Source organism: Notolepis coatsorum (assembly GCF_963971535.1).
Source record: "Notolepis coatsorum genome assembly, chromosome: 3".
Taxonomy (NCBI): domain Eukaryota; kingdom Metazoa; phylum Chordata; class Actinopteri; order Aulopiformes; family Paralepididae; genus Notolepis; species Notolepis coatsorum.
The window spans coordinates 18430880-18443553 of NC_140167.1; positions in this window are offsets into that span (position 1 = coordinate 18430880).

Genomic DNA, 12674 nt, shown 5'->3' on the forward strand with positions numbered 1-12674 from the left:
ACCATAATATTCGTTCTCCTATTGGAAGCGATCCCCTAGGCGCCAGTGACTTACCCCTAGAGCTGACTTGAAAGCTACCGACACGAACATGTCCCAACTAGCCCCGGTTCCGCGTAGGAATACGGCTACCGAAATACGAATGGTACTATTTGTTCACCGTGCACATAAATAGGGCGCAAGAAATGTAGAATTCCTCTTAGTCCCTTGTCCCGTTCAGTCTCGTTCAGTTCCAGTTATCCAAGTGACGTCTCTCCCCACTACGCAACGTGGGCAGAGTAGGGCTCGCATCGCCCCAAGATAGTCTCGTGTTATCCTAATACGTTTGTTTAACGTATCGTTCGCTATTTATTAGTAAACCTTCATTACGAGTCAAAGACCACGTGAAGTGGGTAATTGTGCGTCTACATAGAGCATTTATTGCCGCGTACTAATAGGATAGTAACGTCAAGTTCAACCGTGCACTACCGCGCACCGGAGGATACCTACACCGGACCAGCAGAGCCACTTTCCGGCAAGGATTATTATTCTTCATTGCTTTGACCAAGCTGCTGGAGCAGAGAACCGCCTACCCCACTGCTACTGTGGGATCTACACCTGCCCGTGAGACCATCACTCGAGCCCGTCTCTGTCGTACCAGAGGCTCCACGGCTTTCACCTACGCGGCGCGCACCCTGGGACCAGGCTGCCTTTCCCCGCTGCTCCAGGGAGTAAGATCGCCTCCGTGGACCATTGACTTTCATAGAGCATTGCCTCCCCCTGCTGGCTTACAACCGGTAGTACACCCCCCCTCCCCAGAATACCAGATCTAATTCCTAACATTCCATATTGATTTACTTACGTACATTCTTTGCCTTATAAGCGCACCAAAGTAATGTAATATAATATTCTTTATGTAATAAATATTCTAAACGAGTATTTGTGTGGAAACCGTTTCATTGTGGAAGTGTTGTCATCTAATATACTTGTGTACAGTAAGGCCAGTAATGTACATACACGGTAGTAGTTTAATGATACTAATACTTGATTAATACAGTCAGGGAATTGTACCCCTCAGTTACAATTGGTCCTTCGAGCCGGAGAATAATTAGCGTAATATTAATATAATATTAATATTGACATGGCCGATGACGAACACTCCACAAACGGTTCTCCTAAGCTAGATCGCCCGCAGCGCAGACGGCAGCCACCTCCCTATCTAGAGGCATACTCTGTCAGTCCAATACCTAGCTTTAAAGGGAAGTTAAACGCGGAAAAAGTAGAAAGTAAAATTATGTCCGACCCTAACAACCAGGCTACCCCGCCAACAGAGGCCCTAGTGGGTTCTAATGTAACTGACCAAGCTCACGGTGGGGACCAGGAGGGAACTGACACGACTTTACCCCCAGACAATACCGAAGAAATAGTCCCCGATCAGCTCCGGGAGGAAGACAACCCTAAAGAGACGCGCACCCAGGAGACGGATCTCCTCGGTACGCAACAGGAGAACGGATCTCCAACAAGTACTGCCGGGAGCCGATCGCCCCGAACGGCGTCTTCCCCCAGCGAGGCGGACAAGATGCTGGCGCAGGCACTCATCGCCACCCTGGCAGCCTCCACCGAACGCGATCGACTTCAAGCGCAACAGACGTGCGAGCGCGAACATTTTGCAGGCGAGCGAGAGCGCTTCTAGGCGCAACAAAGGAGTGAAGACGACCGAATAAGACTGGAGACCAGACGCCTCCAGACAGAAGAGAACATCGAGAGAAGCCGCGCCGACGTCGCAAATGCACAGCTCCACGCCGCCCATGCCAGCGCCAATGCCCAGCGCGACGTCGCCAACGCACAGCGCGACGCTGCCCAGGCCAGCGCCAATGCGCAGCGCGACATCGCCAATGCCCAGTGCGAAGCCGCGCGCGACGCAGCCCATGCCCGGCGCGAGGCAGAGCGCGACCGGCTGCAGGCGGAGCTGATGGACAAACTGGTTGCCATGGCGACACCCCCTCACTCCGCACGGAGCTCTCAGAGATCGTCAAGACATGGGTCTAGGACACATTCCCCTACCCGACGAAGCGACCCGGGACCCCGCCAACAGGAGGATCCTGTCCACGTCTCGGAACCCCCTCCCCGGCCGGTCCATACGAGACCCAGCAACCGGGAAGAACCGGACCACGCCGAGAGACTGAACAAAAGACTCCAGGTCCTAGCAGAGGAAGAGGAGGAATGTCAAGCCGACCAGCAGCAACGTGCTCTGGCCCAGGAGGCCCAGTACAGCCCCGACCAGCAGCAACATACTCAGGACCAGGAGGTCCAGTACAGCCCAGAAGTCAGCCCCGAGGCCCTGCGCTACAAACCCCGACTCAACTCACAGGTGAGTTTGACGCACCGTCAGCCCCGAGGAACAGCACCTGGGTACCCGACCTTCGGTACCCACCAAGTACCAGCCCAAGACGACACGCAAGAGGAGACTCGCCGAGGAGGCCTCTCCCCCAACGCTCACCGATGTGCCAGTCATCCATGACATCATACATTGGCACACCGACGTTTCAAGACTTCACCCATGAGAATCGAGCACAGTATACGGAGCTCCGGATGTGCTTAGAGACAATGATGGTGGATGTCGCTGAAGAACGCCACAAGTATGCAATATTACTGCAGCACCTGAAAGTGCCCCGAGCGCACAATATAGCGCTAGCCTATGCCACCTCTACGACCCCGTACACCGCGGCTCTAGCAGCGCTGGACCAGAGATATGGACGTATATGGGATTACGTAATAGAAGAGATAAGGCATATTGACCGCTTACCCCCAGCAACAGACAATCGCTCACTAGACGACCTGTCTATAAAAGTACAGTCCCTGGTAGGGATGCTGGGAGCGCAACGAGAAAAGGGTATGCACGAGCTATACGCCAACTCTAACGTCGAGAGGATTTTAGAGAAGCTGCCGCCCGCCAGACAGGAGCGCTTCAGGCGGCAAAGAGACCACCGTGATCCTAACGGTCCAGAACCATCCCTCCTAGACTTGGCCGACTTCCTGGCGAGAGAAGTCAGCAGCCTACGATTGGATACGTTCGTGCGGAGCACACCAAGCTCCAGAGAGGGACCTAGGAGAGTAAACGATGGCCGAAGATCGGTGACCGTCATGCACCAAGCCGAATCAGTACCGCAGCACCAGAACCACAACACCCCCTCGACGAAAGAGGACCAGTGGAAGATTGAGTGCCAGTACTGTGAGGGAGAACATCGGCTCTATCAGTGCGAAGATTTCAAGAAGCTGACCACGGATGATGTGAGCCAGTGGGTCAAGGACCACCGCCGCTGCTTCCGCTGCGCGCGCAGCCACCTAGCAGCTGAGTGCCGCTTGAAAAAGAAGTGCGGCAGGTGCGGTGGCACCCACCTGGAGGTCCTGCATGACATCAACAGGCGTCAGCCAGGACAACAGAGTGGGCCCGTCGCGGTAATGTACCATGCCGAGGCGGTGGCACCAGAACCAAAGTTCCACCAGACCGCTCCCTGGTGTCCCGACTGCCACGGCAGACACTGGGAGTCACGGTGCGACTCGCACCATATAGAGTCTACGTCACCACCCACAGGAGTGCTCCACATTGACCAGCACAGCGGGACCCCCCGTGTGCTCCTCAAAGTGGTCAGAGTGCTCCTGAGCCACGAGGACAAGGTCCTGGACACTTACGCCGTCCTGGACGATGGGTCCGAAAAGACTCTCCTCCTCGCTTCCGCAGCAGCCCAGTTGGGCCTGCGAGGTGTCAAAGATACGATGACCATACGCACCATCAGAAGGGACCAGAAGACCATAAAGGGTGAAAAGGTCTCCTTCGAGATAGCAGCGGTGGACAAGCCCGAGAAGCAGTATAGTATAAGTAACGTCTTCACCAGCCACGACATAGGCCTGTCTCAGTACACCTACCCCATCCCACAGCTGATGGCTAAGTATGGGCACCTACGTCAACTACCTATACCGCTTATCGACGGCGCCACACCGACCCTGCTCATCGACTCCGACCACGCGGACCTCATTCTCCCAATTGAGGCGGCCCACGTCGGACCCAAAGGATGCCCGGTCGCGGTTCAGACCCGACTGGGATGGACGCTCCAAGGCCCCCTCTACGGACTTGACAGTCAACCCACGTCTACAAGCTGCCTACACACAGAGGCGAGCGACACCGGCCTCTCCCCCGTACAGCAGAGGCTATTGACATTAAGCGAGAGGCCCGTGAGAGAACCGTGGGTACCAGAGGGAGTTCGGAACTCCACCCCCCTCAGCTGCGCTTCAGACGTAGCTGACCTCGAACCCAGCACCCCAAGCGACTCCTTGACGGGGCGGCCGGGACCGGCCCCTCCTCACACGGGGTACAGAGCGAACAAGAGAAACAGACGGAGGAGGAGAAAGCACAGCCAAGCACAGATCAAAGCAGTCTCAGGCCCGCTTCCTCCTAAGCCCCCCTTCATCCCGTCCAGTCGTCATGACCATAGACCAGTCACCACCCCGAGCTGCGTGGCCGGCCGGCCGCGTAAGCAAAGTGACCACTGGTGCCGACGGAAAGGTCAGAGTGGCAGAAGTGCTCGGCCAAGGGCGGATCTACAACCGACCCGTGGCGAGGCTGATAGAGTCGCCAAGGCTCCCCGACTCGCCTAATGGCGACCATGACCCCTGACTTTGTGAACTGCCCGACCCCTCACAGACATTGAGTAGTGGACAGTGCGGTTAATCTGTCTCTGCTTAGCTAATTAGGTGGGACTAATTAGGGGGCGGCTGTTACAAAGGGTCAGATTAAACCGAATATATATATTTATTGCCTGAGATCCCATGTATAATATTTGTATATCGTTTGATATCCCTTGTGTATTCTTTGTACATATACACTGAATATCCCTTTAGTCTACAGGACAGACCATAATATTCGTTCTCCTATTGGAAGCGATCCCCTAGGCGCCAGTGACTTACCCCTAGAGCTGACTTGAAAGCTACCGACACGAACATGTCCCAACTAGCCCCGGTTCCGCGTAGGAATACGGCTACCGAAATACGAATGGTACTATTTGTTCACCGTGCACATAAATAGGGCGCAAGAAATGTAGAATTCCTCTTAGTCCCTTGTCCCGTTCAGTCTCGTTCAGTTCCAGTTATCCAAGTGACGTCTCTCCCCACTACGCAACGTGGGCAGAGTAGGGCTCGCATCGCCCCAAGATAGTCTTGTGTTATCCTAATACGTTTGTTTAACGTATCGTTCGCTATTTATTAGTAAACCTTCATTACGAGTCAAAGACCACGTGAAGTGGGTAATTGTGCGTCTACATAGAGCATTTATTGCCGCGTACTAATAGGATAGTAACGTCAAGTTCAACCGTGCACTACCGCGCACCGGAGGATACCTACACCGGACCAGCAGAGCCACTTTCCGGCAAGGATTATTATTCTTCATTGCTTTGACCAAGCTGCTGGAGCAGAGAACCGCCTACCCCACTGCTACTGTGGGATCTACACCTGCCCGTGAGACCATCACTCGAGCCCGTCTCTGTCGTACCAGAGGCTCCACGGCTTTCACCTACGCGGCGCGCACCCTGGGACCAGGCTGCCTTTCCCCGCTGCTCCAGGGAGTAAGATCGCCTCCGTGGACCATTGACTTTCATAGAGCATTGCCTCCCCCTGCTGGCTTACAACCGGTAGTACACCCCCCCTCCCCAGAATACCAGATCTAATTCCTAACATTCCATATTGATTTACTTACGTACATTCTTTGCCTTATAAGCGCACCAAAGTAATGTAATATAATATTCTTTATGTAATAAATATTCTAAACGAGTATTTGTGTGGAAACCGTTTCATTGTGGAAGTGTTGTCATCTAATATACTTGTGTACAGTAAGGCCAGTAATGTACATACACGGTAGTAGTTTAATGATACTAATACTTGATTAATACAGTCAGGGAATTGTACCCCTCAGTTACAGTGGTCATTAAATGCAAACATGACAAAAAAACATGTGTACTGACCTAAAGTGTGTCTGCATAGATGCCAGATGGTGTTGAATTTATTTGCCTTGGAGAAGTAAGTTAATCGCTCAGACTTCAGTTCATCAAGTGCACCGCAGGGGTCCCAGGTGAGCTCCCCTGAATGCCAGGGTGGTTATATAGAGCAGGGTGTGGTTCTATACAGCACACCCAGTATTATATGGGTATGGTTATATAGAGCAGGCCCAGTATGTGTGGGTATGGTGTGTGTGTATATAATGAAAAAAGTTAAAAAAAAACTCCGTAGCATTGGTGTCCACCTTCAGCCCTATTTCTAGAGATATGTGTGATATTGTGAACAAATACTGGTACATTTTAAAGTCAGATCCTAAGATCGGAGGTGTGTTCCAGGAACCACCCAAATACTTCTACAAACGGCAACCTAACTTAAGGGACCAGTTAGTTCAAACAGATTTTCCCAAAAAATTTACCCATTTTATGGCTAATATTCCAAATGGCAATTTTCCATGTTTGTCTTGTACCCAATGTCATGGCATGATTTAAAGAGACATTTTATTTACAACCAAGTACAGGTAGGAGTATCGCTGTTAGAGGCCGGATTACCTGTAATTCTGATTTTGAGGTTTACTTGCTTAAATGTCCTTGCAACCTTTACTATGTTGGAAAAACAAGAAGACGTTTTAAAAATCGAATTTCTGAGCACAAATGTTCTATAAGAAGAAATGACTAAGTCTTCAGTTGCAAGGCACTTTAATAAGTAAGGACATGATATTTCTGGCTTAAAATACATGGGTATAGAGCAGGTCTTGAGACCACCAAGAGGCGGCGACAGAGACAGGCTCTTGCTACAAAGGGAATGCTTTTATATTCATTATCTGGATTGTTTAGAGCAGTGATTCCCAACCTGGGGTCCGCGGACCCCTGGGGGTCCGCCAGGGGGCGCAGGGGGTCCGCCAGACCACAGATGATTTGAGGTCTTTTTTTTTTTTTTTTATCATCAGAAGCATGAATAGTCTCTCCACTACAATAAAAAAATAAAGATAAATAAATAAACATCTAGACATGATTTTTGAATGTTAACAGTAGGCTACCGGGTAGCCGCTAAAACGCGAATCAGTTGACTGTATCACTTTCTGTAGCTAGCCTAGCACGCTAGTTAACTTTCTCGGCTCGTCTGCAGTCAGCCGCCAGAGGCGAAAATGTGTGACAAACGAAAAGGAGATGATGGCAGCTCATCTGCAAAAAAAGTTAGGACCTACAGCAATCGCAAAAATTACATCACCATGGGCTTCACTGAGGGACCAGACAAACGACCTGAGTGTGTGATTTGTGGAGAAAAGTTGGCAAACTCGAGCCTGAAGCCCAGCAAGCTGAAGAGACATCAGGCGTCTAAGCACCCAGAAACCGTTGGGAAGGATCCAGACTTTTTTCGGAGGAAAGAACAGTCTCTCAAGGCGAACAAGCCTGTTGATGTTAGAGTAGCGTGGAGCAGGGGTGGCAGTGATTTACAGAAGGCTACCGAAGCCTCCTTTGAGTGTTCGCTTTTAATTGCAAAAGCAAAGAAACCGCACAATTTTGGCGAGCAGCTCATCAAACCAGCCTGCATCAAAATGGTTTAGAAACTGTGCGGCCCACAGGTGGCGGATAAACTAAAATCAGTACCACTCTCGAACAATGTAGTGAAATACCGAATTGCTAAGATGTCAAGTGATTGCGAGCAGCAGCTGTCAGAAAAGCTTAGAAAGGGTCCATTTGCCATACAACTTGATGAAACTACAACTGTCGCAGACGAGGCTGTGCTCATCGTTTATGTGCAATATATTGAAAATGAGGATCTGAAGCAGGACATTCTCATGTCAGTCAACCTTACTACCACCACTCGAGGTGAGGATATTTTTACTGCAGTGGATTCTTACTTCATTCAACATAAATGCAAACCGTTCACCATTAGGGCCTGATTTGAGAGGATGAATACAGGATTTGAATATTGGCCAACATTTTGAAATACATAAGGTGCAAGATTAGATTTGTTGATTGAAGGCACAAGTCAAAGAAGCATAGTGGGTCTAATTATGATGCATATGCCTGTGTATAAGCAGTTTGTTATTAAAATGACAAAAAAAGGTATTAAACCCAGCTAGGACAGATTCTCTCTGCTACTGATTGGAATTTCCTGTCTCATATTTAGTTTAATTTGTTGCATTGATTTGTTCCATAAATGCAAACCGTTCACCATTAGGGACTGATTTGAGAGGATGAATACAGGATTTGAATATTGGCCAAACATTTTGAAATGCATATGGTGCAAGATGAGATTTGTTGATTGAAGGCACAAGTTAAAGAAGCATAGTGGGTCTAATTGTGATGCATATGCCTGTGTATAAGCAGTTTGTTATTAAAATGACAAAAAAAAGTATTAAACCCAGCTAGGACAGATTCTCTCTGCTACTGATTGGAATTTCCTGTCTCATATTTAGTTTAATTTGTTGCATTGATTTGTTCCATAAATGCAAACCGTTCACCATTAGGGCCTGATTTGAGAGGATGAATACAGCATTTGAATATTGGCCAAACATTTTGAAATGCATATGGTGCAAGATGAGATTTGTTGATTGAAGGCACAAGTCAAAGAAGCATAGTGGGTCTAATTGTGATGCATATGCCTGTGTATAAGCAGTTTGTTATTAAAATGAAAAAAAAAAAAGTATTTTATGTTATCTTATTAGGAGGGGGTCCGCGAATTTCATCAGAGATGTTTGGGGGTCCCTGGGGGGAAAAAGGTTGGGAACCACTGGTTTAGAGCCTAGAGGCCTCAATGAGGAAAATGTTTTGACCCGTTTCATTTGATTCTTTCATTTCATTCGATTGTTTCTTATTTATTTTCATTTATCATTCTTTATATTTATAATTGAAAGATGGCTTATATGGGTCATGAGTTTAAGATGTAGGCCTACTCTGTATAAAATATAGATATATCCCTTTGTGATTTACATGTTTCTTTTTTATTTACACGCTTATTTTTGATATACATATTCTGAAAAGGTTGTGCTTGTACAGTAAGTGGTATTTTGTACTTTTTTGTAGATCTCTTGTGGGATTGTGTTGTCACTTCCTATGTTGTCACTTCCTGTTTGTCTTGTATGTATAGCGTAGGCAGAGCCGTGATGCGTGTATCGCTTCCGCAACGGAATTCGGTTTCCGGGTTCCTCTGATTGGCCGCGACCCCCACGTGACGCGCCCCCCTATCCACCGTTCTGCCGCGGACTCGCTCGCTTCCTCAATTTATACGCATGGAAGTATTGACTGAATGAATGAAAACTTTATTTAACAGATTGCAGAATGGGTACAATACAGTACGGCTCAATACACACAATTGTTAAGGGGATGCAGACCTGAGAAAGACGTTTGTCTTGTTTACATCAGGGTCCCCCATTTTCAATTCATATATAACGACTACGCTAACAAATCATTAAAAAAATATACCGTTAACTGGAATATGTTGTGCCTTTACACATATGTTGGATTATGTAATTGGTTTGTCATGACAAACAAATAAAAAAATCGTGATTTACCAGCTGGCTACACAGTGACTGCATGTAGTCACTGTGTGTTGATGTTGTAGCCACCTCCTCCGCGGCAGGAATACTAAGCTCCCCGCTTCAGGAGAGAGGCTGAAAACCTGCAGTTCTTGCCCGCCTGATGGGAGCCGAATCCCCGTATCCGATTTGTCTGATGAATACCCCCAAACATGGAGCTCCCGAATGCATGGAAGTATTGATTGCGCCGTAACAAATCATTAAAAAAAGATACAGTTTTAATAATTTTTGTTTTGCAATAATAAAAAAAATATAAAAAAAAAAAAGGATACCGTTAACTGGAATATGTTGTGCCTTTACACATATGTTGGATTACATATTCCAGTTAACGGTATATTTTTTTGATCTTTTCCCCCCTCCATTTTTCCTCAGATTTTCTCCCATCCCAATGTTAGTCGTATGCCAATTCCCAATCCCCTTCCTGGTCGCTGTGCACTTACCCCCCACAGTCAGATCATCTGGGAGAGTGGAGGCTATCACGTGCTTCCTCCGACACACGTCCAGCCAATCAACTGCTTCTTTTCACCTGGCAGCGCGGATCCTCCCTGAGAGGGCGTAGCGTGTGGAAGGATCACACTATATCACTCAGGTCCTATCCGCGCTTAGCAGGCGCCCCGACCGAACTGTAGGAGTCGCTGTTTACAACGACCCGGACCCACCCCGCCAGCTTCTCCCACCCTCTAATACAGCCAATTGTATTAGTGTGAACGGCCAGCCAAGCTGGTGACAACCCCGGAGCTGTGAGCTGCTCCGGGGTTGGTGACGAACGCAATCTCCGCTACGCCACCTAACCGCCCAACGGTATATTTTTTTAATGATTTGTTACGGCGTAGTCGTTCTATATGAATTGAAAATGGGGGACTCTGATGTAAACAAGACAAACGTCTTTCTCAGGTCTGCATCCCCTTAACAATTGTGTGTATTGAGCCGTACTGTATTGTACCCATTCTGCAATCTGTTAAATAAAGTTTTCATTCATTCAGTCAATATTTCCATGTGTATAAATTGAGGCTGAGGACCCGGACGCTTCCATTGGCTGATTTGGGTCACGTGACCGTCCCACCCAATGGCTGAATTGGAGTGTTGCCTGCGGGCATTGGCTGATTTGGGTCACGTTGCACTGCGGGATTGATTGATTGATTGATTGATCCACACAACACAATACATAAAACAGTTAATGCATAGATCAATACAAAAGTTTAAAACAAGGATTTAGTAGCAAATAAGATACTTTCACAGATGCTATAGATGGAAATAAAAAACGAAACAATTAACAAAACATACAATAAATATCCATTTTTAAAGATACAAAATGAGAACTTGTAGGCTAATAGGCAAAAACCCATACACAAATGCAATACACATTAAGGCAACAGCTGTAATTGAGTTTTTAGTTTCTTTTTAAAAATCGATTTACTAAAAGTGTAGAGATAACTAGGTAGGTTGTTCCAGAGTGTTATGCACCTATAAATAAAAGACCGCTTTAAAGCATTGGTTCTAGGACGAGGGAGTACAAACTGACCATTTCTGGCCCCTCTTGTATTATGGTCTTGTATAGAGCTTCTGTAAACAAGTTGCTCAAACACAAAATATGGAGTCTTGCTGTCCTGATTTACACAATACAAATGAGTTAGACGATAACCTTTTTTCAACTGTGAGCCAGGAGAGACCAGCATGCATACGGTTGACATTGGACCTTAGTGAGCAACCCAAAGCCAACCGTGCTGCCCTGTTCTGGACTACCTGTAGTCTCCTGATCTCATCTTTGGTGGCAGATGACCTGGGCCCCGTTCCCCGTACCTGGATAACTGAGTTAGCCGGATAACTTTCGGTTAAGTCTGACTTAAGCCGGACTTTCCGGTTCCCCGTACCTGGATTGTCCAAATCACCATGACAACAGATCCAAAAGTTTGAGCCTGGTCGAAAGCAGGGTTTAAGTTCAAGTTAGCCGGATGAAGCACAGCCACGCCCCCGCAAATAAAGTGACAGCGCGTTTCCTGAAATTATTCCCACAGTCTAGGATCTGCTTTATACCATTCTGAATTACGTTTTTGTGCTCCATTCTTCCAGAGGGGGCTTTTGAAATGTAAAATAGACCCAAAATGCTGATACTAAATTCACTTTGTCCTAAATAATGCACGTTATATATACCGTGGCGCTCGCTCGGTGCGATGTACACATTATGTGGTTATTTTAACAACGCGCAGCATTGCAAATGTGAATCCCGCGGGGATATTTTTAATGATTGAAACCTATCGCTCGTTTGGCTCTGATTCCTTTCATATTCTCCGCTGTGGATGTTTAATGGAGCGCCTGGATTGTGTTTCATTCAAGCATAAAATTGAAGTGTCTATGCGTGGATTGTGGATCTTGTCTCGTTCATTAATGTATAAACAATGAATTTATCCCATCTGGCACAGTGGCGCAGCGGTAGTGCTCAATCCTGGCAACCCAGCGACCGGTGTTCGAAACCCCGTGTTTCCAATATAATTTTTTGGAATATAATATTAATGATTATACGCCAAAGTAGCCTAGTTTTAAGTTAAAATATTATAAATCTACATGCATTGAGGATGTCATTCTTTATATAGCTCTCAACGTGCACCAAATTGAATTATTCCTACATCGCAAAAAGAAGGGAAAGACTAGGTTTCGAACCCCGGTCGTCTGCGTGAAAGTCAAAAGAAGAACCCGTTAGACCACAGTGGAGATAAGTAAAAGATCGACCATACATCAATCAATGGGAAGAGAGCCGTATCGTTATTTTGTATAACAGTTTAACTAATTCGCTAGCAAGATCTCATTTGATTATTCAATCCAGCAGGCAAGTTTAAAGAAATATAATCTGATTGATTGAGGTAATGAGGGACTTAAAATTAGCCTATAGATAACGCATTTAACTTGTCGGCGAGGCGATTGAGCCGTACTGCAATATGTTAATAAAGTTTTAAATCAATTAATCAATCAATGCCGCTAGAGAATCAGGATCTCTGCTATCGATACGTGCTGGCTTTTCAACTGGAGCGGCCGCGCGCACTTATCCTGGGTCTCAAGTCTGGCTTGAGTTAACGAGACTGAATCCACCTTCGAGGAACAGGAAAATCCCGGC